Below are 25,955 nucleotides of genomic sequence, written 5' to 3' on the forward strand. Positions count from 1 at the left end.
TTCCCTGGTTTTAGCAAATGATACCGTAACAGCTCCATGATTCAGAAACCCAGCATACTGGTATATTGATAGTAAGATCTTGATATATACAAACATGGGAGGTAGGAAGTACAGTGAAAACTGGAATGTTGTCTTTCTTCATGCCTCATATCCATATATGAACTAAGGTGGGACCATGTAATTTATCACTTTACCTGTGATATGTTTGTGAGTAAAAGAGGCACTACTTGTAGCTACTAAGTGATTATAGATATAAACTGGGGCTGTCCAAGGAAAAGTAGACCCCAGGTATACACAACTAGTGCTGTGATAAATGACTCTACTGCTTTCTAACTGGTATATTCTGGAGAGTGGCCACATCTTGGCCACTTTAGACATGGTTAGGTGGGTAATGCCAATCATTGTGTATTATCTAGAGTATCATTACTATTTCCAGACCTTTTCAACATTATAGGCAAAAGACTTGGTTTTTATTTATTTATTTATTTATTTATTATATAATTTTTAAAATTTTTTTATAAACATATAATGTATTATTAGCCTGAGGGGTACAGGTCTGTGAATCGCCAGGTTTACACACTTCACAGCACTCACCATAGCACATACCGTCCCCAATATCCATAACCCCACCACCCTCTCCCTACCCCCCTCCCCCCGGCCACCCTTAGTTTGTTTTGTGACATTAAGAGTCTCTTATGATTTGTCTCCCTCCCGATCCCATCTTGTTTCATTTATTCTTTCCCTACGCCCCCAGACCCCCATGTTGCATCTCCACTTCCTCATATCAGGGAGATCATATGATAGTTGAAAAAGACTTGTTTTTGAGACCATTTGCAATTCTGTTTCTTAACATGGATCTCAAATAATTAAACATACATGTGTTTGTTTAAGTGTAATAAGACTGACATTATGCTTGCAAGTATAATAGATCATGGAAAAACAACAATCCACTATGACAAATTTTAAAAAGAAGATAAATTACAAAATTATGTTTCAAATAATTAGATTGTCATATCAGTAAGGAGAATAGATGAACTGAAATTCTGCACAGGGAAGAGCCTTTTTCTGGATGAGTTCATAATTGCCAATCATTTTCTTCTCTGGGGACATTTCCTTATTTGGTATAGGAAGATGGGCCTTAGTCTAAACAGAGGGTAATCTTGCTGAGGGAAAAAATGGAACCTTTTGAAAATTAAGATATATATATAATATTATGGTAAGTTTAAAACATATTAATTTGATACATTTATATTGAAATAAGTTTGCCATTGTAGTATTAGCTAAAGGTCTTTGTTGTGCCACATAATTATGATTTCTTCCAGTGGTAGGAACAATTAAGATCCAGTTTCTTGGGCGCCTGGGTGGCTCAGTTGTTAAGCGTCTGCCTTCTGCTCAGGTCATGATCGCCAGGGTCCTGGAATCGAGCCCTGCATCAGGCTCCTTGCTCAGCAGGAAGCCTGCTTCTTCCTCTCCCGTTCCCTCTCTTGCTGTGTTCTCTCTGTCAAAGAAATAAATAAAAAACCTAAAAAAAAAAATCTAGTTTAAATCTAAAAAAAAAATCTAATTTTTTAAATCTAAAGAAAAAGATCTAGTTTCTTAGCTTAATGTTTATACTATAGTTTTGTTGTCTATAATCACTCTACTATGTATTAGATTATTAGATACTAGAATATACCTTTAATTAACATCTCTCTTATTTTCCCATCTCTAGCCCGTAGTGATTACCATTCCTTTGTTTTTTGAGTTTGGTTCTTCTTGTTTTCCTCCTCCTCCTCCTCCTTCTTCTTTTTTAGATTTATTTATTTATTCAGAGATAGAGAGAAAGGAAAGAACATCAGTCAGAGGGACAGAAGGAGAGGGAGAGAGAATCCCAAACATATACCACACTAAGCATGGAGCCCCACATGGGGCTCGATCTCATGACCCTGAGATCATGACCTGAGCCGAAACCAAGAGCTGGAATGCTGAACCGGCTGCACCACCCAGGCACCAACATCTTTTTATTCTTTTTCAAGTATATATACGTACATATATACATAATACATATACCTATTGCATAATGTCAAGCATACAATAAAAATTATGAAAATATGACAAAATAGGATAGTATGATCAGTTGAGCAAGAGCAAAAATAGGCAATAAAAGCAGAGTCCCCCATCTAATTCCAAGAATTGTATAAAGCTAACAAAGACTTTAAAAGAATTATTTTAAATATGTTAAGAAATAGAGGAAAAGATGAACAAAAATGAATGAAAAGATGGAATTTTTTTTCATTTTTTGACATTTTTATTGAGATGTAATTTTAAGTATATAATTAAATGTTTTTTAAATAGTTTTTTAGAGTTATACAGCTATCAGTACAATTTAGTTTTAAAAACATTTTCATGTTTTCCACATTCTGTCAAGCTCTTTGCAGTCCCTGGTCTCCTGCACCTCTCTGCTTTCCTCAAGAATAGTAATTTTAATTTAGGATTAGAAGTTATAAAAGAGAATAAAATTGACATTTAGTAGTAAAAATATAATACCCAAAAATAAGAATAGTTTGGTGGCTTAACACCAAACTGGATATAACAGAAGGCAGTGTTAGTGGACATGAAGACACATCAATAGAAACTCAACCAAAGAGCAAAAGTAACGAAAAGAATAAATCAAGGTACAGAGGACACAAGACAAGGAGAAGTTCCAACATGCATATGGTTAGCATTCCAGATGGAGAGTTGAGAAATGAGAATTGGGCAGAATGAATATTTGTAGAGATAACACCTGGGAACTTTCAAAAATTAAAAGAGGATGTCATCACACAGGTATAAGAGGGGTGCCTTGGTGGCTTAGTCAGTTGAGTGCCTGACTCTTTGTTTTGGCTCAGGTTGTGATCTCATGGGTTGTGAGATCAGGCCTGTGAAGGGTTCCATACTCAGCAGGGAGTCTGCTTGAAGATTCTCTCCCTCTGCCCCTACCCCCACTCATGCCTTGTCCCTCTGTCTCTCAAATAAATAAATCTTTAAAAATAAAACAAAACACACAGGTACAAGAGACTCAGTGAACTCTAATCAAGATAAGTGCAAAGAAATCTGTATCTAGGCACATAATATTAAACAGCTGAAAGCCAATGTGTAATAGAAAGCTTAAAATCAGCCAGAGGCAAAATAAACATACATTATCCATAAACTAGCAGCAAAAAGGATAATTATTGACTTTTTGGTAGAAACTGTGTCTATCAAATTGAAGAACGACATCTTTAAAGAGCTGAAAGGAAAATAATGACCAATACAGAATTTTATACACAATAAAAATATTCTTGAAAGATAAAGGTGCTAGATGCTACACATTATCTCAGATTGTATCCTAGAATGGAAGAAGAACATTAGTGGAAAATATGTTGAGATATGAATAAAGTCTGTAGTTTAGTTAATAGTAGTGTTAGTGTTCCATTTATTTATTTGTTTGTTTAGTAGTATTAGTGTCTTAGTTTTGAAGTGCTCCATGATCATGTCACATGGTAAGATTAGGGGGAGTCTGGGTGAAGACAGTAAGGAAATAATACTATCCTTGCAACTTTTGTATAAATCTAAAATCATTCAGAAATTTTTAAACATATAAAAAAATAAAGATAAAATAAGGGCATTCTCAGACAAAATCTGAGAGTATTTGTCACCAGTAGAAACAGCCTATACAATATGCTAAAGGAAATTCTTCACAATAAAGGATAGTGATTCCAGATGGATGCGTAAAATTGCAGGAAGAAATAAAGGACAATGGAAGGTGTAAATACAGGAGGAAATATGGAAAGATATTGGTGTTTAAAACAACAATAATCATATCTTTGTGGTTTATAATATATGGAAATGTAAAATATATGACTATAATGGCATGAATGTCAGGAAGCATGTAAGGGGAGTTAAATTGTTGTCAGGTTTTTGCGTTGTTTGGAAGTGATAAAAGTACTAATGTTAGGATGATTGTGTGGAGGCAAAGATGAATATTGTAATCTCTAGGGAAACTTCTAAAAAGTAATAAAAATGTAAACAAACAAGCTAAAAGAAGAAATAAAAGGAAGTAAAAAAAATTGATTAATTTTAAAGGAGGCAGGGAAGATGAAAAAAGGAACAAAGACCAGATGGAACAAAGAGAAACAATTATTGAGATGTTGTTAAATACAACTACATTAGTTATTACATATACATGGATTAAACACTTGAAAGGGAAATCGATTAAAAACAAAATCCAAGTATGTGCTCCATAAAGAGATCCATTGTAAATATAGATACAGATTGAAAATAAAAGAATAAAAGTTAGAGGGAAAAAAGGATAAGAGAAGCGGCCATCTTGGCCCCATGGTGCCCCACATGCCAGGCTGGAGGGCAGGAGCCTAGAGGAAGCTGTCACTGTGGTCCCAAGAGGTGGCCCTGGGCAGATGGAGCCAGAGCTGGCGCTGCTCATGGTGCTGCCGCCTCCACTGTCACAGCCGCAGTCTACCCCAGCCACCTCCATGCCTTCAGTGGCCATGCTGGACCTGGGCAACCAGTGGGAGCACTGGTGGATGTTCAGAGTGTCATCTTCCAGGGTACAACAAAGCTGCTACTGGATTCTTTCCAATACCGGAGCCTGGTGAAACACAAAGGAGGCTGCTGCTGTGGAGCTTTAAAGTTTGGGCCTCAGCCGATGTGCACATCTTTGACCGTACCTGCGGCATTTGTGAGAAGAAGCAGCATCGACTACTCATTGTTCTGGCGTCTTACTTCAAGCTCCTAAAGGGGGCCTAACCACATGCACGCTAACAGGCACAAAGCACAACACCCCTGTAAAAGATGGGATGTTCGGAGCCTTTATGCTCTCTGCTCCAACCCTGGAAGCTCCAGAATTGTCCCCACGCTGCCTGGATGAGGGTGCTGCCAGAATGTGGTCCATGAGGAATTCAGTGACATCAATTGGGGGAGAGCCACGAAGGAGCACAAGACCATCAAGAACATGTCTAAAGAGTGAGCGCCAACTTCTCCCTACCTAAACAAGAAGAATGATTAGGACCAATAGTTTTGCTGTCCCTGCTTCCCCTTGGGGGTGCTGATGAATGTGGCTGACCCAGACTGCTGGTTCTGTTGGCCTGTGGCCACCTTGATCTCTGCAGACTGCTCCAACTACAAGTTTCTCTAGGCAGCACTTCGTCTTTCTTCAGCCCAAGTTTAGAAATAGGCTGGTTGACATCCTCCTTTCTCTTCCCAACTTTTGTATGATCTTTTAGAAAAATGAGTATTTTTAACATTAAAAGAAAGGGATGTAAGAAGATATATAGACAATAACACATATTTAATGTGGTTATAATAATATCAGGCAAAGAAGACTACTGCAAGAAATATTAAAATGTATAAAAAGGTATTTCATAATGAAAAAGGGTCAATTAAACACAAAGCCCAAATAATCCTAAACCTGTATGTATTTAATAACATAGCTTCAAAATATATATAAACTGACAGAATTAATTGTGATTGTGCATTTATCTACTTCTCATTTTAATCTTGTCATTTATCTTCTAGATCTTGATCTTGGTAGTGATTGCATTTAACATTTGTATACTGTATATGTTATACCTCAATAAAAATTTTATTATAAAAGCTTATAAAAATATGTTATGGGCCAATTATCCAGGTAAAATTTTAATATAGTATACTTATTTTCTATTTTACCAAATCCTTGAGACTGAATAATCCAATATTAGAGGTTACCAACATATTCAAATCATGTTTAATAGAGAGAAAAGTTCACAAAACATCATAGTAATAAAGATATTTTGACACCCAGTATATATAAGTATTCCATTATCCTAAAAACATAATGAAAAATGACTTCAACTATGTCTTAAGATATTCCTTCTTTATAAAAATTATGGAAATAGCTTATTATCATAAATGTTGCTAGACCTAGGAAAACCAGTAAATAGTGACTAAACTTTGAGGAGCCTTTAGATAAGCAAGTTCTGAAATTAGTATTTATTTTCTGGCATTGTGTTAGCAATGCTATTAGGATAGCAGATTCTAGTGTATATTATGTTCTTTAAGATACTCCAATTTCATTCAGTTCTCTTAACAACTTTTTAATGTATTAATGACCAATATTTTCCATATGAAACACTTGCATTTTCTGGTAGTTAATAGCTACCATATGCTTTTTCATGGTTTTTGCTAGTGATAATAGCCATTATTTAGGCAAGAATTTGGGGAAGTGCTATGAGAAATCTCTGTAGTGTGTACTTTGTTAAAAGAGTGTTAGATAAAGTGACTGTGAGTCTTAGAATCTTTTACAGTATTTATATACTTTTTGTCAGTATGCTTTTTGATTATTATTATACACTTAGGAACCAACTAGGGTACACTTTAGTATGGTACATGTTGAAGCATTTGCAGGATTGGCGTTGGACTTTGAGGACAGTTTGGATTTATAGGAAGAGAAAGATAAAGTCACCTAATATAGGAATAATAACTGACCGTAGTATTATCCTGAGAAAGAAAAGTGTGTGTGTGTGTGTGTGTGTGTGTGTGTGTGTGTGTGTGTGTAAAGAGATTCGTTATCTGAAGCTTGGGTGTTCATGTAGAAGTTATGATTTGCTCCCTAGAATCCTCTTCAAGCATGAAGAATTATTCCCCTAACTATAGCATATGCTACTGACAGGCAGCTCTCAGCTCTTAGCTCTTTTTTTTTTTTTTTAATTTTTTATTTATTTTCAGCGTAACAGTATTCATTGTTTTTTCACCACACCCAGTGCTCCATGCAATCTGTGCCCTCCCTAATACCCACCACCTGGTTCCCCCACCCTCCCACCCCGCCCCTTCAAAACCCTCAGGTGGTTTTTCAGAGTCCATAGTCTCTCATGGTTCACCTCCCCTTCCAATTTCCCTCAACTCCCTTCTCCTCTCCATCTACCCTTGTCCTCTATATTATTTGTTATGCTCCACCAATAAGTGAAACCATATGATACTTGACTTTCTCTGTTTGACTTATTTCACTCAACATAATCTCTTCCAGTCCTGTCCATGTTGCTACAAAAGTTGGGTATTCGTCCTTTCTGATGGAGGCATAATACTCCATAGTGTATATGGATCACATCTTCCTTATCCATTCATCCGTTGAAGGGCATCTTGGTTCTTTCCACAGTTTGGCGACCGTGGCCATTGCTGCTCTTAGCTCTTTTGGGGGATTGTTTCAGTTGAAGAAAATCATGCAGCCTAGGGTCATACCCCCTTTCAGGTAAACTGTATTCAATGACTGGTTGATGAGTTTGAATAAAGACTTGGCTCCTTTGCCCTAACACTGGACAATTCTGAGAGGTCGTCCCAGCTTCAGAACACCCTGTAGGGTTGACTGAGTTCTTCACGGAGATGACATTTTATCTATACTTCTTTTTTGTAAGAAAAAGTTTAGAAAGTTAAGAAAACTTCAAAAAGTTAAGAAAATAGTTTTTTCTTTCTCTTCTCCCAAATTAATACTATTAACAATAATATTAATAATGAAATTAATACTATATTAATAATATTATAAGATTTCAAATATGCTTTATAACATTTCATTCTCCCCCTTAAATAGTTTATTTTCAGGTAAAGACTGGAAAGGACTAGAAAGAGTGATTTGAGTTAGTATATACAGATAACACCATACACCAATGTTATAAAGGAGGCAAGAATGATGGGAAAGAGTAGTAGAGCCTTGAATAAATTCCCCTCTTTAAGAGTGATTTGGGGAGAAGGCAGAGGCCTGGAATGTTAAAGGGAGTATGACAGGTATATTTCCTTTTTTTCCCCCTAGAAAATAGAGGGCATAAACCACTGTAGATAAGTACAATTCTTATAAAAAGGAATTATAGTAATTAGTAGTAGGAAATGCAGTGCAAAGTTAAACGGAGAAGGCTGGGAGTCATAATAAGAATGACCCATGTCATTTTGTTCTCAGATTAATTGTGGCTTTTTTAACAAGGAAATTTTGCTATTCTAAATTGGGCTTTTTTAACAAGGAAATTTAACAAGGAAATGATATGGAACATCTGGGAAATGACTACAAAATTATTTAGTAAGGGTCCAGTTGGTTCCTAGCATGGTGTTTGGCATACAGAGGAAGTAAAGGGACAGTTTCAACCTTTGAGAGGAAACTAGATTTTTTTAATAGAAAGGGTTATAGGAGAACACAGTCCAAAGTAATACACTTAGTGAAAGATGAACAGTATGGTGATATGCCGTTGTAACTTCTCGAGATCATAGACACTTAAATTGGGAATTAAATGCTGATATTTTATTGCCCATAAATTTTTTAATGCTTACTTCTTTCTAGGGATCAGAGGGCTTTAAGATTGGCACTAGAAATTTAAACCCTGGCTCAAAGTATCTGAAGCTACTGTGCTATTAGATATCTGTTAGGTTATCTTACCCTCTACCACGTATGTCCTGGAGAATTACTCTTTTTCAAGAGAAATACAGACATTAAGAATTGTTATCTTTCCTTCTCATTTGAAGAGACAGATGTTGAGGTCTTGTTATTCCTGAAAGCCATGGATTAGGAAAGGTTCTTTATTTTTTGTTTTTAGCCTAACACTATAGCTAGTGATTCTTTGCACTTCTTATGATTTGCACATCAGTGGCTTTGGTCTGACATCCTAAAGAGTTTGGTGTTTGTTTCAGGTCTGTCATCTTCTCTGGGATGTTGATTTGTACTTTTTTTTTTTTTTAAGATTTTATTTATTGGACAGACAGAGATCACAAGTAGGCAGAGAGGCAGGCAGAGAGAGAGGAAGGGAAGCAGGCTCCCTGCTGAGCAGAGAGGACCCTGAGACCATGACCTGAGCCAAAGGCAGAGGCTTTAACCCACTGAGCCACCTAGGTGCCCCTGATTTGTACTCTTGATATCTGCTTCCTTTTTATTCTTTTGTCTCTAGAAGGCTATTACAGTAGTCACAGTAGAATTAATCACTGTTTATAGACCTAGTTTTATAAGGATTTGAGGAGCTCATTTGAATTCTGTAGAGAAACAAGAGAGATGGATATATGGTCCATTATGTTCTGTACATTTTTCCTTTTCTCAAAACTCTGGACCCCAAGCTTTCCATAGTCTTTCTAGGGCTTACAAGGGATAACCCAATATTGTTTTCCAAAGTCTTCTAGCTTTGGTATTTAATTGGTTTGGTGTCCACCACAAGATAGTTTTCATTCACTAGAGGAGTACATGTGTATTAAGAGTCAGAAATAAGCTTAACCATCCTATTTCTTTCCAGGACAAACATATAAGGAATTACAGGATCAGAAGAAAACTTAGCTTATTGACTATAATAAGAGTAACTTTGGCAATTAAAAGGGCTCAGAATAAATTCATAAGCCTGTTTCCTTTCATATATTAGTTAATAAAATATCTTAAACAAATTTGTATTTTTCTGCCCACAGTTCTCAGTGTATAATCATTCCTTCAGTAGTCAGAGATTTCCACATTTCCTTGAAGAGACTTAAGATTGTTCCAATTGGAAAGTGAAGAGAAAGAATCAATGGCTGTTCAGTTTTTGACTTCCAAAATAAGCTCTTAAAGTCCACATCAAAGTCAGTATTTTCAAAAGCCAAAGATTTTGTTTTACAAAAACTAAATTTAATTGGAAGAAAAACAGTCTCTTGAGAATCAAAAGGAAAGACTCGTAAGGAGGTATGCATAGACATTAAGACTATAACAAATAGGAGAGAAAGCAGAGACAGGTCCATTACCTCACCCTCTAGGACACTAGATGAACAACAGCTGGTGTATGACTTAGAAATTGTGTTTGGTTGCAGGTAACAGAAACCAGCCAAAGGTGCCTTAATCAAATGTGTGTTCATTTAAAAAGAAGCCCAGAAAAAGCTGGCAAGGATGTTCCAAGATATCAGTGTCCAGGGCTCTGTCTTTTTGCTCTGTTATCCAGTTATCTCTGGTTTTCTTATACATGGTGATTTCATGATCACAGCCCCACATCTGTGTCCTAGGTAGACAGAAAGAAGAGGAAGGAAGCAATGAGGAGCACAGGGAAAGCAAAATACTCCCAGAAGTCTGCTAAAGTATTATAGGCCAAAGTTGGCTCTACTACACTTAGTTGCAAAAGAGTCTGGAAAATATCCTGGTTTGTTTTTTTTAAAATAAAAATTTCCCAGGGAAAGACTTACATTGGATTGGGGGTAGAGAAGTGATGAGTTGGATGGGAAATACATTAAGTGATGTTGGTGAGACCTGAGACAAAAGTCCTCCTAAGGGTACCAAATGAAGACAAGCTGAGTGAAGGTCATTGTGTCGACGCCATGAGCTTCATGTAGTCTGTGCAAAATATCCTCATTAATTTTGGGAAGGGGGGAAGAGCACAGGAAGTATTTTCCATTGACGCTTGCCCAAAGCTTTTGTAAGATGTATTTGAAGTCCTTCCTTTGGAACCTAGTTTTTCAAAGTCTAGAAACTCATAGCCTCAGAAATAGAGGGTAGGTTTGATGGTGCTTAGAGATGCAAGCCAGGATAAAAGCAAAAACATATAGCTCTTACTCTTGAGCAGGACTATGTGGGAACAAAATTTCCTCCCATTTACTCCTCTATATAATTTATGCACAGATGTCAGAATATCTCTTCTGTTATTTAACATGTTTTCCTAAACTCCTTTTAGCTCCAATATCATTTTTAAGAAGATTGCAGTGATGAAAAAATTTGGAAAAGGAATGGTGAAAAACCTTAGAGGAAATTTCAAATAAAGCTGTATCTGAGTTTAATACTGCAATAAATTCAAGAGACCTTCACCAACTATTCTCACTATAAAAGCAGTTAGAAATATTCTTGGACAGCTTTTGGGAATGACCTTCATCATTGTTTTTAACCTTTGTGTCTATGTGTGCACTTCCCATTACCTTTGATTTATATTGTTATCAGAGTTGTTCTACTTCGACTATAGGGACTTTTGGTAATGGATGGTCATGTGCTTATCATTTTTTAAAAGAGTGTTGGGCAAACAGTATGTTGCCTTTCACAGATGATTATAAGGAGAACACACTGTAAATAAGTAATGCCCCCTTAAAAGAAGGGGAAAAAAGAAGGGAAAAGTGTAGATTTGGGTAAATATAAACCTTTTTAAAATTTTACTTCCATAGTTTCAGAAGTGAGATATTTTTTGTCCCCCTAAAATGCTTGCAGAGGTGTATGCTTTTCTTATGCTATTCATTTGATCCATGATTCATAAAGCGCCTTTGTACAAAAGCTGGTTAGTGTCTAAGCCAACACACTGACTTTAAAGGTATGCTTTGGCCATATTTTTCTGTGCTCTGACTAGAGCAGTCCAGAATGCCAACAGAATTTAAACTCAGTTTTTTCAAAGTAAAATTTGATAAAGAGAAGCTTACCTAAAATATCGTTGGTAAAAGTAAAAGAAAGACAGTGACTAGGAAAAAAGAAAGAAACAGAATTGTTCCCTTTTGGAGCTATATTTGGAAGGAAAATGGTTAATATTTTCATTTCTTGTATTAAAGTATTTTCCCCAGCTTCAGAAAAAAGAATGCTATCATTGCGGGAAAGGGTGGTTAGATGTTTTATTTGTAACTGGAATCAGAATACTGTGGTTCTGATTAGTTACTGAAAGTTCTAAAATCTGAGAACCTTGTTTGAGCCAGGAGTACATATGGGCTTTTAGTGGATGGGGAGTCTGCCTGTTTATATTCTTCTTGACACAATTCCAAGAGCTAGGTTCCAACAATCACAGACAACTCTGCTCTCCATTTGTTTTGATGAGCAGAGCATTTCACACAATACCAATAAATTCTTTAAATGGTTTTTCTTGTATAATGGGCTTTTACTTTTGTCAGTAACAAAATCAGAGAGGTAAATAATAGCAGTTAGAGCAGAACAAAACAATGTAGCCAAAGGGAGAACCCACTATTATTCTTAGCATTCTATCCCACTAGAGCTAAAAGCTTTAAAATGTTATTTTAGAAATCATTAAAAATTTTTCTACTAATAAACAAGGGCATCATTTGGGGGATAAGTTTCATGGTAAGCATATATTAAAAAGCTTTATATGTATACTAAGCTCTGAGTAAGGGAAGAAACATTTTGTGTTCAGCACAAGCAAAATTTTTTGGATAATATATTTAGAGTCTTGGTCAGTAGTTGACATTATTGGTGAAGGATAAGAAAGTAGGATCTCAAATTCTACTCTACTTTGCTATAGCCTATTAGGAAATGCTGCCTCAACCTGTTGCCTTTTCTCTCTGTGACTCAGACACCAGGTACATGGAAATCAGTCTAGGGCCTTCTCGATTAGCGTAGGATAGGAGTGGCTCTTCATCCCCCCCCCCAAAAAAAAATAATAACCACTATTTATTTATTTATTTGAGAGAGAGAGGGCACAAGCAAGTGGTGGGGAGGGGCAGAGGGAGAGAGAATCTTAAGCAGGCCTCATGCCCAGTGTGAAACCAGCATGGAGCCCAACACAAAGCCCTAAGTGGGGCTGGATCTTACCACCCTGAGATCATGACCTGAGCTGAAATCAAGGGTCAGTTGTTTAACCCACTGACCCACCTACGTACCCCAATAACGACTTTATTATTTTATTTATTTATTTTTAAAATATTTTATTTATTTGGGAGAGTGAGTTTGAGAGAGGGCACAGGAGTAGGGACAGAGGGAGAGGGAGTAGCAGACTCCCCACTGAGCAAGAAGCCCAATGTGGGTCCATCCCAGGACCCTGGGAACATGACCTGAGCTGAAGGCCGAAAGCAGACGTTTAACAGACTGAGCCACCCAGGAGTCCCCCAATAGCCACTTTAAATAATACATACATATACATAGGGATGCCCAGGTGGCTCAGTCAGTTAACCGTATGCCTTTGGCTCAGGTCATTATCCTGGTGTTCTGGGACTGAGCCCCAAGTCAGACTCCCTGCTCAGTGGGGAGTCTGTTTCTCCCTCTCCCGTTGCCCCTGCTTATGTGCTTTCTCTCTTGCTCTCTCTCTCTCTCTCTCTTTCTCAAATAAATGGATAAAATCTTTTTTAAAAAATACATATAGGTGGCATTTTTATCTTTTTATTTTTACAACAATACCTTATGATAATTGGAGTATGTGATACTCCCTTTTGCAGATTTGTATGAGATCTTAAGGTTTGAAAAGGTTAGTTAACTTACCCACAAATCTAGAACATCCTATAGCTAAGACTAGGGTGTCCTAGAGTCTATAGTCTCTTGTTATTAATATTCAGTAGCTTTCCACACCAGCAAGATTGGGTGACCTCCAGAAATTCATCTGGGCCAATGCCTAAAATGTCAGGCCATTTGGCTTGATGTCCAGCCCAGCCCAGCTGCTCCCTCACCAACCTGAGAGTGAGGTAGAACAACTGAAAGATAAATACCTGATTTCTGTCTGGAGTGCCACCTCTCCTTTCTGCTATAGCATTGGCTGTTTAAAAGTAGGGGTTCTGTCTTCTGTGGTAGCTTTATGTCTGGCCTAGAGTTCTGGGAAGTATTCTAATTAAATACTCGCAGAAGAAGAGAAAGAACTCTTTGTCTATCTCTGTAGTGCTCAGATTGTTCAGCCATAAGTAAGCAATGCCTAATTGCATGGAGATTACTATGAGGTGTCACTAAATCAATTCACACATGATGCCAAAGAGCAAAGATAGTGGCAACTATATAATATCCAGTTAAATGCACCATTCAGGGCTTTTACTTCTCTAACCTGAAGTTGACATATTGATAAAAACGACTTTTTGTTATTAGTGCTCATTTTATTTTATTATTATTCTTATTCTTAAAGACTTTATTTATTTGAAACAGAGAGAGAGCACAAGTGGGGAGGAGAATCAGAGGGAGAGGGTGAAGCAGACTCCCCGCTGAGCAGGGAGCACCACACAGGGCTTGATTCCAGGACCCTGAGATCATGACCTGAGCCAAAGTCAGATGCTTAACTGACTGAGCCACCCAGGTGCCCCTAGGTGCTCCTTTCAGAAAGTAATGCTCTATATTTGGGGGATGTTTTCCATTTGATTAATGAAGTGCTAATGTATAAAAAAAATTTAGAAAATCTCATTAAGATTAGTATTAGTATCTCAAAAGATTAGTATTTTACAAATAGTAATCCCATTCACATAGCATCATCTCCGAGTTGGAAGGGTCCTTGGGTAAGTTGAGTGTCATACCATATGCATGACACTATCTCCAGTCTTTACCCAGCTCCCAACATGGACAAAGTTATTTTCTTACAACAGTCCATTTTGAGTGTTGGATTGCTGTAAATGTTACAGCTCTTTCTAATACTGAGCAGAAACTAACTTCCTCTGATTTCCATCCAGCTAATCTTTTGTTCCTTTTCCTTTCTTTTCTTTCTTTCTCTCTCTCTCTCTTTCCTTCCTTCCTTCCTCCCTCCCTCCCTCTCTCTGTCCCTCTCTCTTGAGTAAAGCGGCTCTAAACTTGCTGGTCTGGCACTTAAAGTTTAATTGAAAAATTAGTGTGTGATGGAAGGTGTATGAGTGTTTAAATATGCTCTGTAAATGATCACTAGGGCTGGGTCTTTCAAACAATGCCAAGAGGGCAAAGAAAAAAAATGAGAATATTTCATTTTTTTCTACTTATTATTGTATTTTTAAGCACCCCAACACACTGTTTTTCTCATCTGAGTGAAATAGGAATCTCAGTTTGGGACTAAACTAGAATTCAAATGGGAATGGACATGATTGCCCATGATTGCCTTGTGGGTGAGTCTATAAGAAGCTCATTTGTATTAAAAAAAAAAAAAAAAAGGCTGCTTAGGAAGAAAGGGTTTGCTTTGTTTGGGTCACTGATTAAAGAATTGAGACGTGGAAAGTATAGCGTGGTGTTTGCCACTGAGACTGTCCCTACATGAGCCTATAGAGCTGCAGTCAGAAGATGGAGGGACTCTTCACATAAAGGACTCCAGGAAATATGGGAAAAGTGATAGTGCTTTGGCTTCACCATGTTAAAATGTGTGAGCTAAATCAGAGAGAGAGATGTTATCTCTGCATCTCTTTTGATGATCTCCTGGTTGGAGAGTTTTTGGTGGTGGCACTTTTGCTCTGGAAAAATTGTGCTGAGTTAAACAGGCAAAGTAAGTGATTCAAGACTCTCCTAATAGGGGGAGAAAGATTGAAACTCAACTGCACTGGGACAAACGGTGGGAAAGTTTTTAAACACTGAGGTGAATTAGTGGACAGTACCTGGAGGATGTGAGTGGGGAGGTTGGTCTATAGAGTGTGAGTCCACCTGTGTTTGCTAATTGGCACTTATCAAAGTTGGGCTCCCACACTCCCACAGAGACAGGGAGACAAGTGCTTTATCTTTCTCCATGATTATATTTCAAAGGGATGGTTCTCAAGTCCTTGAGGAAGATGTTCCTGGGTTGTAAAAACTGGCAAGAGGGAGGGAGAAGATTTATATCTCAAAGGGACAGAAAAGAATTTATAATTGCAAGTTTTCCAAAGTAAATGCTCTAAAAAAATGGAGATGGGGAGTGTGGTGGGGGGAAGGCTAGACTCAGGAAGAAGGCTGTCTAAAGTTTAGTCAGGCTGAGGGAACGGGAAGGCCATTTTGGTCAGACCTCAGTATTCTCATAAAAGTGGCCCTGAGAGGCACTGCCTCTGGTAGTTTCAAGGTAGTGGGCATCACTGAAAAGACAGGGCTTGGAGACTGTCAGAGGATAGCTTGTGATAACTCATGAGACTCTTGAAACTCCCAGAAGCCCCTGGAAGCAAGGGGCTAAGAGTATGTGTAATGGAGAGGCAACACCAGTGAGATCTGGGTTGTTGCCATTAATGAGGTCCCATAGATAGCCAATAACTGGCAAGGCCTGGGGAAATACTTATTATTGAAGTAAAGCATTTCAGGCTGACTTTAAAGTGATTACACCTTCGGTCCAGGAGTGTGTATACTGTGACATCTTGCTTCTCTGTCCTTCATAAACAGAGTTGCTGTGGTAGAATGGACATAACACTGACACACAGCTAAAAGATCTGAGTTTTAGGGTCTTTTTTTTTTTTTTAATTCTACCATTATAGCTAAATGAGCTTATATGAATCACCCATATTTCTTCTACTTCCTTATCAGGAAATTGGTTATAATATATCTACTTTACAGGGTTGTTATCAAGATGGAATCAATGTCTATGAACAAGTATGATGCTTTTCTTTTGATCAGTAGCATCTTATGCATTACTTAAACACAGCCTTAATTTGACCCCAGTCAAGTCTCTTTAGGACCATTGTAACTTTTCATAATCAGGTTACTTCTCCTATTCTCTGTTTATGCAAATTTACTCCGTTTCCATTTATTTCAGCAGCACATACATATTTTGACTAGATTTTTTTTTTTCTATTTCGTCTGCTATGTTTTATCTCTCTCTCAGCTCACCCAGCCTTGGACTCAGACTTGGACTCACTCCTTGTCTACATACTCTGTCTCTCAGGAGAGCTTTGTGAGGAAATGGAATTCTTGCAGTCTTGCCCCATACACTCCCACCTGAATATATATGTTGCCATTTGCTCACCAATGTTTCAGTGTTTGGTTAGCAATTTTTGTGTTCCTTATGCTCTGTTGGAATCTACCTAAATTATACTGTGTAGCCATAAGCTGCTGGACACCATTATCTATACCTGACAAATGATCTACTTTAGAGAATATCTAAAGAAGATGCCAAAGAAAAATCTGTAATCTTTGATAGAAAATATGAGTATTAATTTTAAAAAGTCATTATTTAATAGGAAAGTTAAACAGTTGCTTACCAGAAAAAAAATAAATTCCTAACTTCAAAGGAATTGCTTATTTTTTCATTAAATCCTCAGGATAAAAAAATAACTATTTTGAGAGGACTGTCTAAAGATGCAGTTGCAGTTACTTTGGTATTTGGCCCTTGTTCCGTAGTAATTTAGTCTGAACAAGACCCGAGTGTGTGCTATTCTTTGGCTTTATAGTCCTCTAACCATAGGCCCTGATGGCATTCATGATTATGGATTAAATAGGGCCAACTCTTGTCAGTAATTTGTCAGAAAAGTCCCACAGAGATACCCATGGTGCTGCTGAACAATGATGTTGGTAGTGTGTTATTTTGCTTTAGGAAAAGCTACAGCATTCCAACACAGGGTTCAATGCCTAGTCTTGGAAGCCTCCTCTCTATTTGATGTAAATTAAACCTTGAGCACACTCTGCCTGGTATTGCAATTAGAATCTGTGGCCTGACCAAATTCTAATGTGTACAATTGCAGATTACTTACCACTGGATAAGAAATATACTCTGTCATAGCCTCGCTTTGTTAGATAATTTTGCCTGGGGTTGTTAAATCACTGTTGCATTCTGCCACTGTGTGCAGCCAGTAGGCTTTTAGAAATTTCAGCATGAAAGGCTCTCAAGAAAACATGAAAATCTTTTAACATAAGGTTATCTCCAGGAGACTACTTTTTGGTTTAGTTATGTGACTGTATTTGAACAAATGTATTTTTCTTTAGTTCTCCTCAGTGTTTTTTAAATTGATGGACTTTCACGACAGGTTTTCAGATCTTGTGCTTTCAATTCCTTTTTTGGGGGGGGTGGTTTGAAGTTTCAGAGTGGTATATGAAGTGTTTTGTGAGACAAATAAGTTAAAATATCTATTAGTATTTTGCTGACCTGATTTTTTTCCCCTTGGAAATACAAACAATAGAAAGCTGGTATTCTTAAGAGAAAATAAAATTTGGGGGAGGCAGCTGCCAGATAGTCTAATATTTTATTTACTGATGAAATCTTTCACATTTTGGAGAATGTATTCATTGAGGCGCCCTTGAGTTCTTTGTGAGGTGGCAACAAAGGGCTCCTTCGTTAACACCAGGGTCAGCAAACCACTGCCCAGAGGCAAAATCCAGCCCACCACCTCTTCTTGTAAACAAAGTTTCACTGGAGCATGGCCTTGCCATTTGTCTATGTATTTCCCATGTCTGCTTTTGTAGAGACTGTACGGCCTAAAATATTTACTAGCTGGCCATTTCTAGAGAAAGAAACCCCTGGCCAACCCCTGGTTACGTCATTAACTTTATCTTGTAGAACCAGAGCCGAGTGTGCAGATCCTCTAAACTATGGGAGACTCAAACCACATATTGACAATTTAACCTAGGTCTTTCCCTTCCCTTAAACTCTGAGCTCGACATTTGTGGCAACTTCAAGCTTCCCTTTGTCTTTCTTCTTTCTCAAGTTACTGGGCCCTAGCTTGTATTTGTAACTGTGGCACCAGTAATTTGGAGTTCATCCATGTTGGACTGAGGGTATGTATTTTTACTTAAACCACTGGAGTTATGTTTTGAACCCAGTGGAAACATTACGTGTCTTACAGCAGCTTCGCATTTTAGTCTGTCTATTTAGAACTGCCTTTATGCTATAGTTTCTTACACTGTAAGGTAGAAAAACATACTTCTCTTTTATTATTGACCCAAACTGGTCACACTCTTTCCTAAAACATTACTCTAGACTAATCAGAATCTATACCTGTATTCGGGAATAGGATCCCTTACTGCCACATCACTTGGAAGTAGGATAGACACCGAGAATGCTTATTCTCCTTTTGCTCCTGCAGAACTACCCATTCTCTGTTTTATCTTGAGCTCTCCCAGAAGCAGCACTTGATAACAATGATACATCAAGGTAGCTATTTTGGGAAATGATGTTAGGAAACAGGAGTCAGGGGACCGGGAGTAGTAACGCAGAGAAGGAAGTAAAGTTAATCCAAGAGTGGCATTATTAAAGTTGAGTGTTAGTTACTGTTATGGACAACTGGGGCTCCGTCTAGTTAAAAACTCTCTGTAGAACTGTGTTGTTTCATTCTCAGAACGGTTTGTCAAGACACGGAAGGGAAATATTTCTTCATCCTGGCTTCCAAACCTAATTGGCCAAGGATTGCCCCAGTGGCCACTGACTTCCTTGCATGTACAGTTTGAGCACGCTGCAGCATGGATACACAGGCTAGTCTCATACACAGGCTTGTCTCACCCAAGGAAGGCAAGAGATTCCTGAGGAACAAGAGACTGCTGAGTCCAGGAGCCATTGCTGCAGGAGGCTGATATAGGAATGGCCAGAACAAAATGCTGGGCCAAGGGCATGTGAGACAGGACATAAAAGATGTATGTCTCACTGCCCTTCTTAACCTGTTCCATACTCAGGGGGCTGATCTCTGTGGCCTAGATCTCCTGAGCTCCCTTGACAGTTTAGTTTCTCATTGAATCTTGGTACCAGGAGACATGGTAGGAAATCTGAAGGCAGGAGAATAGAATGGATTGGGGGGGGTACTTATTTTGGGGAGGTGGGTATTTATTTCCCCATGCTTCCTCCCTTCCTGTACTGCCACTAGATACAACTCCTATTGGGTAGGGCTGCTTTGCTGTCTTTGGGTTTTGGTATCACCATTCCCTTGATACCCAAAGCCACAGATACTCCCAGGAAGCTTTCTCCTGCAGCTGTTCCTCTTCCTTGGATTCAATAACCTCTTGTCCCTCTTTGTCTTCAGGTCTAAAGTGGGATTTAGCTTTCTGCTGCTGCTGCTGCTTGAACCCTGCCCAAACTACTTTAAACAGTCCTTTCATTAAATTTTCATCTATTTAATCCTTTATGCTTTGTTATCCACCTAAATAAAATTTAGGGTTTATTAGCAGTAAAGAAGGGGAGACATTTTGGGGGTTGGTGTTTAAGAGCATCCATTATTATTATTATAAAGGCCAAGAGCAACAGAAAGCTTGCCACCAGTGTAATGGTTTCCACACACTTTGAAAAATGGCATAAAGATAGAATTCTTATTCAGGAATAGTTTTCACCATCAGTGGCCCCCATTTCCATATTTTGGATTGTTGAGAATGCTGTATTTTACATTTTCATTGAATTATTTTTTTCTTCTTATAACATTAATGTCTTTTCAATGTAAAGGATTAAAATAATACAAAAAGACATAAAAGTGAAAACATCCTTTAATTCAACCTCCCACTGATAAATATTAACATTTTGCTGTTTTCCTTCAAACATTCTTCCCCCTGGCCCCCACTGAAACAACAGAAATTTATTTCTCACAGTTCAGGAGGCTCAAAGTCCAAGATCAAGTTGTCCCCAGAGCTGGTTTCTTCTGAGGCTTCTCTTCTTGACTTGTAGGTGGCTGCCTTCTCCCTGTGTCCTCACATGGTCCTTCCTCTGTATGTCTGTGTCCAAATCTCATCTCCTCTTCTTCTAAGAACACCAGTCAGATTGGATTAGGACCCATCCACATGACTTCATTGTACCTCAGATATTCTTGAATGGAACTATAAAATAAATCAGCATCTCAATTTTATGTTTGGAAGGAGGATATAGTAAAAAAACTGGATAGGGCAAGAGGAAAGGAGAATTAAGTCACCTTGTTTCTGGATAAACACCAAATTTAAATATCTCTTATTATTCAATGTCCTGGCCAGCGGCGCAACAACACGACCAGGGTCGAGAGAGTAAGAGGATGGTGAAATGAAGACGAGACACAAAGAGATGGGGACAGGAGGGGCAAAGTGGACGATGTCCAAGCAATGCCAGTTTATTCAGAAGAGTGCTCTGGTGTAAGTATCCTACAGAGACAATCACAAGGAAGCAGTGATCCATTGCATTCTTAGAATAGTTTCCACAGGTTCCCCTTAGAAGGTTTCTTAAGGCTCATGTGCAAACATCATGGCGCCAAGAGGGCTGCTTAAAGATGAGTTCCCTGTAGATAAGTAGACAGAGAAGGGCCAAAAGGGCATCAGGTGCAGTTTATGGCCCCTGCAGGGACAGCAAGTCAAGTTACTGATTCACGGCTTTAGGCCTGCATGTCCTGTTCCAGATAAGCCCCAGAGGGTGGTCGCGCAGGAGAGCGTGAGACCCATGGCACAGGCCCATTCTCAAGCACCTCAACTTATTAACCACAGGATTGCTTTAACCCTTGGGTTTCAAGGAGGCGCAAGTCAGGGGCTGGTTTGGTTCTCTCTCAAGCTACTGCGCGGCCTCCCACAATTCAAGAATATGCAAAAAGGAAAAAAGGAAATAGAAGAAAAAAAAAAGAAAACTAAAACAATAAATATTTATAATTCCCCCCAAAAACTCAAGGATCAAAGGAAGACTATGCTTTTTTGAGAACATTTGTTATGGTTGAATACTTGTGACAACTTCAATGTCTATCATGGAGTAGTGGATAAATGAATTATGGTGGATTCATTCAGTGATACTGGTTCACTACTTTGAGAACAGTGTTACTTCAATGAATAGATGTGATAGCCATTCTATGATGCATATGGAGTGTTTATAAACATGTTAAAAAGATGTTTCTACAAATGCTATTTGTGTACTACTTTGAGAACGGTGTTATTCTATGTTAGTGGAATGAAACAGAACATTATATGCTAACATGAAATGATCTTCAAGATATATTAAGTGAATAAAGCAAGTCTTACATAAAATGATCCCATTTGTATTAACACCAGAAAACATAAGTATACATTTACATGTTCATGTATACATAAAACATTTCTGGAAGGAAATGAGAAATAATTGACAATTTTTTATTTTAGGAAAGGGGTGAGTATTCAGGATGAGAGATTTACTTTTAATTACATATATTTTTGTCATGTTTGGTTGTTTTTTCTGTTCACATATTACTTATTCAACTAGAGCAGATTTACATGAGGGAACAAAATCACATCCTAATTATGTACCCAATTAACTTCCAGAAGACAGAGAATCTCTAAAATGAGAGAAAAAAGAGGACATAAAAAAAGTGGAAAAGGGGTTTCTACAGTGTTGTAAGTATAAAGGGAACTGACAAGAAAGTTTAAATTGGAAAGAAATTTAAAATGTAATGAGGAAATTAAAGTATATGTTAGAGTACAGATAACTAGGACAGGTAAGAATCATTTCTTAAGAGAAGTAACAGTAACTTGAAAGACTTCTTTCAACAATTTCCCAGAATTCAGAAGATAAGAGAAAGAAGAAATTAACAAGAAAGAAGAGGACAGGTGCAAAAGGTAACGAACAGAAGTTCATCCTACAGAAAATTGGTCTTCCAGGAGAAGAGAAAAATGAGTGAGCAGAGCAAGCATCAGGAAATAATGGTGTGAAACTTTCTTGAGATGAAGAATATCCTGTGGCAGCACATAAAAACTGGGCAAAAGAAAAAAAATACCTAAATATATTCTGGTGAAATTTTTGAATTTTCATAGTAAATAAAGAATTTTCTGCACAGGAAGAAAAAGTAGTGAGAACTGGCTGGTATTCATCCAGCATAAACATGAACATTAGATGTCAGTGGAGCAGTATCTATAGAATTTTGAAGTAAGTAAAAATAATTTGAGATCTAACCAGAAATTTCCTTTTTAGTCATGGTATCATGTATAAAGAGAGACTATTTATTTAATATATATTAATGTACCAATTATGAGATTTAGAAAATATGCTCCACATATTACTCCTGATGAAAAAAATATTACTCAGATACACTTAAACTAGCCAAGATTTTTTTTAAAGATTTTATTTATTTATTTGACAGAGAGTGAGAGATCGCAAGTAGGCAGAGAAGCAGGCAGAGGCAGGCAGAGAGAGAGGGGGGAAGCAGTCTCCCTGCTGAGCAGAGAGCCCAATGCAGGGCTTGATCCCAGGACCCTGAGATCATGACCTGAGCCAAAGGCAGAGGCTTACCCACTGAGCCACCCAGGTGCCCCTAGCCCAGATTTTTAAAATCTTGTTTTTAAAGAAACTCAAGACTTCTCTTGAGAGGATGAAGTAAACATGCTTTTCTTTATTCTTGCCTCTAAGTACAAACAAAATCACTACACATTACATATAAAACAAACATGAGAAGAGTTTGAAAGGTGGAGAGAAGAAGTTAGATTAACTGGGGTTCTTGGGACCCAAGGAATGACACGATGCTAAATTCCCTGGATTTTCTCTTGGCCTCATACTTCCCAGATTTAGAACTAAAGAAGCCAGCAGCCCAGAAAAACCACTGAGTACAGATTTAAAAATCTCACCAAAGCCTCTGCCTTCTAGCCAAAGGACTGGGAAAGGGGCAGCCTAGAAAGACTGTAAACTTTTAGACAATAACCACTCTGCTATAGTCAAACACCTCAGAAATTTTATGACCTTACCCTCACCCATGCCAACAAAAGTTAAAGTGGGGAACCTAGACTTCTACCCCTGACAGAATGTGACAATTTGGTCAGGGTGGTATCAGAGAAGGCTGAGTAGGGAGCCAAAACTTCCATACCCGTGGGGCAATAAGGAGGCTTCATGCACTCTGCTGCATCAGTGGATACCATGTTGAAATCTTGGACTTCCAACCCCACCCAGTAGTAATGAGGTGCTTCGGTCCCTCCTCCTGGATTGGGGTCAGAAGACATCTAGAAGGGGGTCAAGACTTTAATCACTGCCCAGTGGTAAGAAGGCAACTCACATTTTCCATGATGTCAGCGGAGATCACAGTGAACAACTTTATAAACATAAATTTGATAATTTAGATGAATGGACCAATTCCTCAAAAAAATTAATTACCATAATTCATCTAATATAGAACAGATAATATGAATAGCTCTGTCACTATTAAAGAAATTGAATTCATTATTTTAAAACTCCCCAAACAGAAATCTCCAGGCTTAGCTAGTTTTCCTGGAGGATTATACCAAACATTTAAGGAGGAATTCATATCAGTTGTATATAATCTCTTCTAGAAATGAGACTAGGAGGAAGTATATCCCAATTTGTTTTATGACACTAGTATTACTCTGATACAAAAAAAAAAATTAGTCAAAGACATTACAAGAAAAAAACTACAGACTAATATCCTTCATGAATTTAGATGCAAATCCATAACAAAATATTAGCAAATAGAATTCAGCTAAATATAAAAAGAATTATGCATCATGAATAAGTGGGGTTTATTCCAACAATGCAAGACTATTTGATAATCAACCAATGCAATCCACCATATTTACAGGGTAGAGAAAAATATATGCTTACAACAACAAGCAATGCTGAAAAATCATTTGTCATAATTCAGTATCCGTTATGCCAAAAAGCATTTCACATAATTCAATACATATTTACCACAAAGACTTTTAGAATAAATAGGAATAGAATACAATTTCCTGGCCCTCTCCTCTCCCCACAATGGCGTGTGCTGGCCCATTGATATCTATGTACTCCAACAAGGGAGAATCATCTGGCAAAAATGTTACTTTGTCTGCTGTGTTCAAGGTTCCCATTCGACCTGATATAGTGAACTTTGTTCACACCAACTTGCACAAAAACAACAGACAAGCATATGCTGTCAGTGAATTAGCAGGTCATCAAACCAGTGCTGAGTCTTGGGGTACTGGCAGAGCTGTAGCTCTATTCCCAGAGTTCGAGGTGGTGGGACTCACCATTCTGGCCAGGAAATATGCGTCGTGGGGGCACATGTTTGCACCCACCAAAACCTGGCACCATTGGCATCGGAGAGTGAGCACAATACAGAAGTGATATGCCATCTGCTCTGCCCTGGCTGCCTTGGCCTTCCCAGTGCTAGTTATGTCTAAAGGTCATCGTATTGAGGAAGTTCCTGAATTTCCTTTGGTGATTGAAGATAAAGTTGAAGGCTACAAGAAGACCAAGGAGGCTGTTTTGCTACTTAAGAAACTTAAAAGCCTGGGATGATACCAAAAAGGTCTATGCCTCTCAGCAAATGAGAGCTGGCAAGGGCAAAATGAGAAACCATCATTGTATCCAGTGCAGGGGACCCTGCATCATCTACAATGAAGACAATGGTATCATCAAGGCCTTTAGAAACAACTTGGAATTACTTTGCTTAATGTAAGCAAACTGAACATTTTGAAACTTGCTCCTGGTGGGCATGTGGGATGTTTCTGCATTTGGACTGAAAGTGCTTTCCACAAGTTAGATGATCTGTATGGCACTTGGCGTAAGGCTGCCTCCCTCAAGAGTAACTACAACCTTCCCATGCATAAGATGCTTAATTCAGACCTTAGCAGAATCTTGAGAAGTCCAGAAATCCAAAGATACCTCTGAGCACCATGCAAGAAGATTCATCATTGGGTCCTGAAGAAGAATCCATGGAAGAACCTGAGAATCATGTTGAAGCCAAACCCATAGGTGAAGACCATGTGCCGGAATACCATTCTTCACCAGGCCAAGAATCACAAACTCTGGATGGATAAAGCGGTAGCAGCTTTGGAAGCCAAATCAGATGAGAAGGGGGTTCCAGGCAAGAAGACTTCTCTTCCAGGGAAGAAAGGAAAGAAGGCTGCTGGTGTGAAGAAGCAGAAGAAAGCTGTAGTGGGGAAAAAGGCTGCAGCTACCAAGAAACCAGCAGCTGACAAGAAGCCTGCAGAAAAGAAACCCACTGCAGAGAAGCCTGCTGCCTAAAAACTTGACATTTATTCATAAAAGTCAAATAATTTTGGATAGCTAATTTTGAAAAAAGACATGATCAAAGCAAAAAAAAAAAAAAAGAATATAACTTCCTAAATTTCATAAAGATGATCTACAAAAATCCTACAACAAATATTTTACTTAATTGTGAAAGACTGAATGCATTTCCCTAAGATTGGGAAGAAGGTAAAGCAATATCTACTCTAACCAATTTTATTCAACATAGTGCTAGAAATTCTAGCTAAATCAATAAGAAAGAAAGGGAACTAAAAAGCATATGAATTAGAATGTAAGAATAAAACTATTCCTTTAAGGAGGGCATATATTGCATGGAGCACTGGGTATGGTGCATAAACAATGAATCTTGGAACACTGAAAAAATAAAATTAAATAAAAACAAAACAAAACCCCGAAACTATTCTTGTTTTCAGATGACATAATTGTCCACAAAGAAATCCCACAGAATCTACATAAAAACTCCTAGAACTAATAAGTGAGTTCAGTAGAGTCGTGAGATGCAAGGTAGGCATAGAAAAATCAATTGTATTTCTATATACT

The 25,955-nt window shown here is 38.0% G+C and overlaps 1 pseudogene across 1 annotated transcript in view; it reads left to right on the forward strand.

Moving 5' to 3' along the window:
- The window catches only part of LOC308351990 (large ribosomal subunit protein uL4-like), a 536,185-nt pseudogene extending 510,794 nt beyond the window's left edge, over positions 1–25,391 (forward strand). The window contains exon 2 of the transcript in view: positions 24,123–25,391. The product of the transcript in view is annotated as a large ribosomal subunit protein uL4-like (transcript). The remainder of the gene's footprint in view (positions 1–24,122) is intronic.
- Positions 25,392–25,955: the final 564 nt, after the last annotated feature.

The sequence above is a fragment of the Martes martes genome, assembly GCF_963455335.1.
Source record: "Martes martes genome assembly, chromosome: 11".
NCBI classification, from domain to species: Eukaryota; Metazoa; Chordata; class Mammalia; order Carnivora; family Mustelidae; genus Martes; species Martes martes.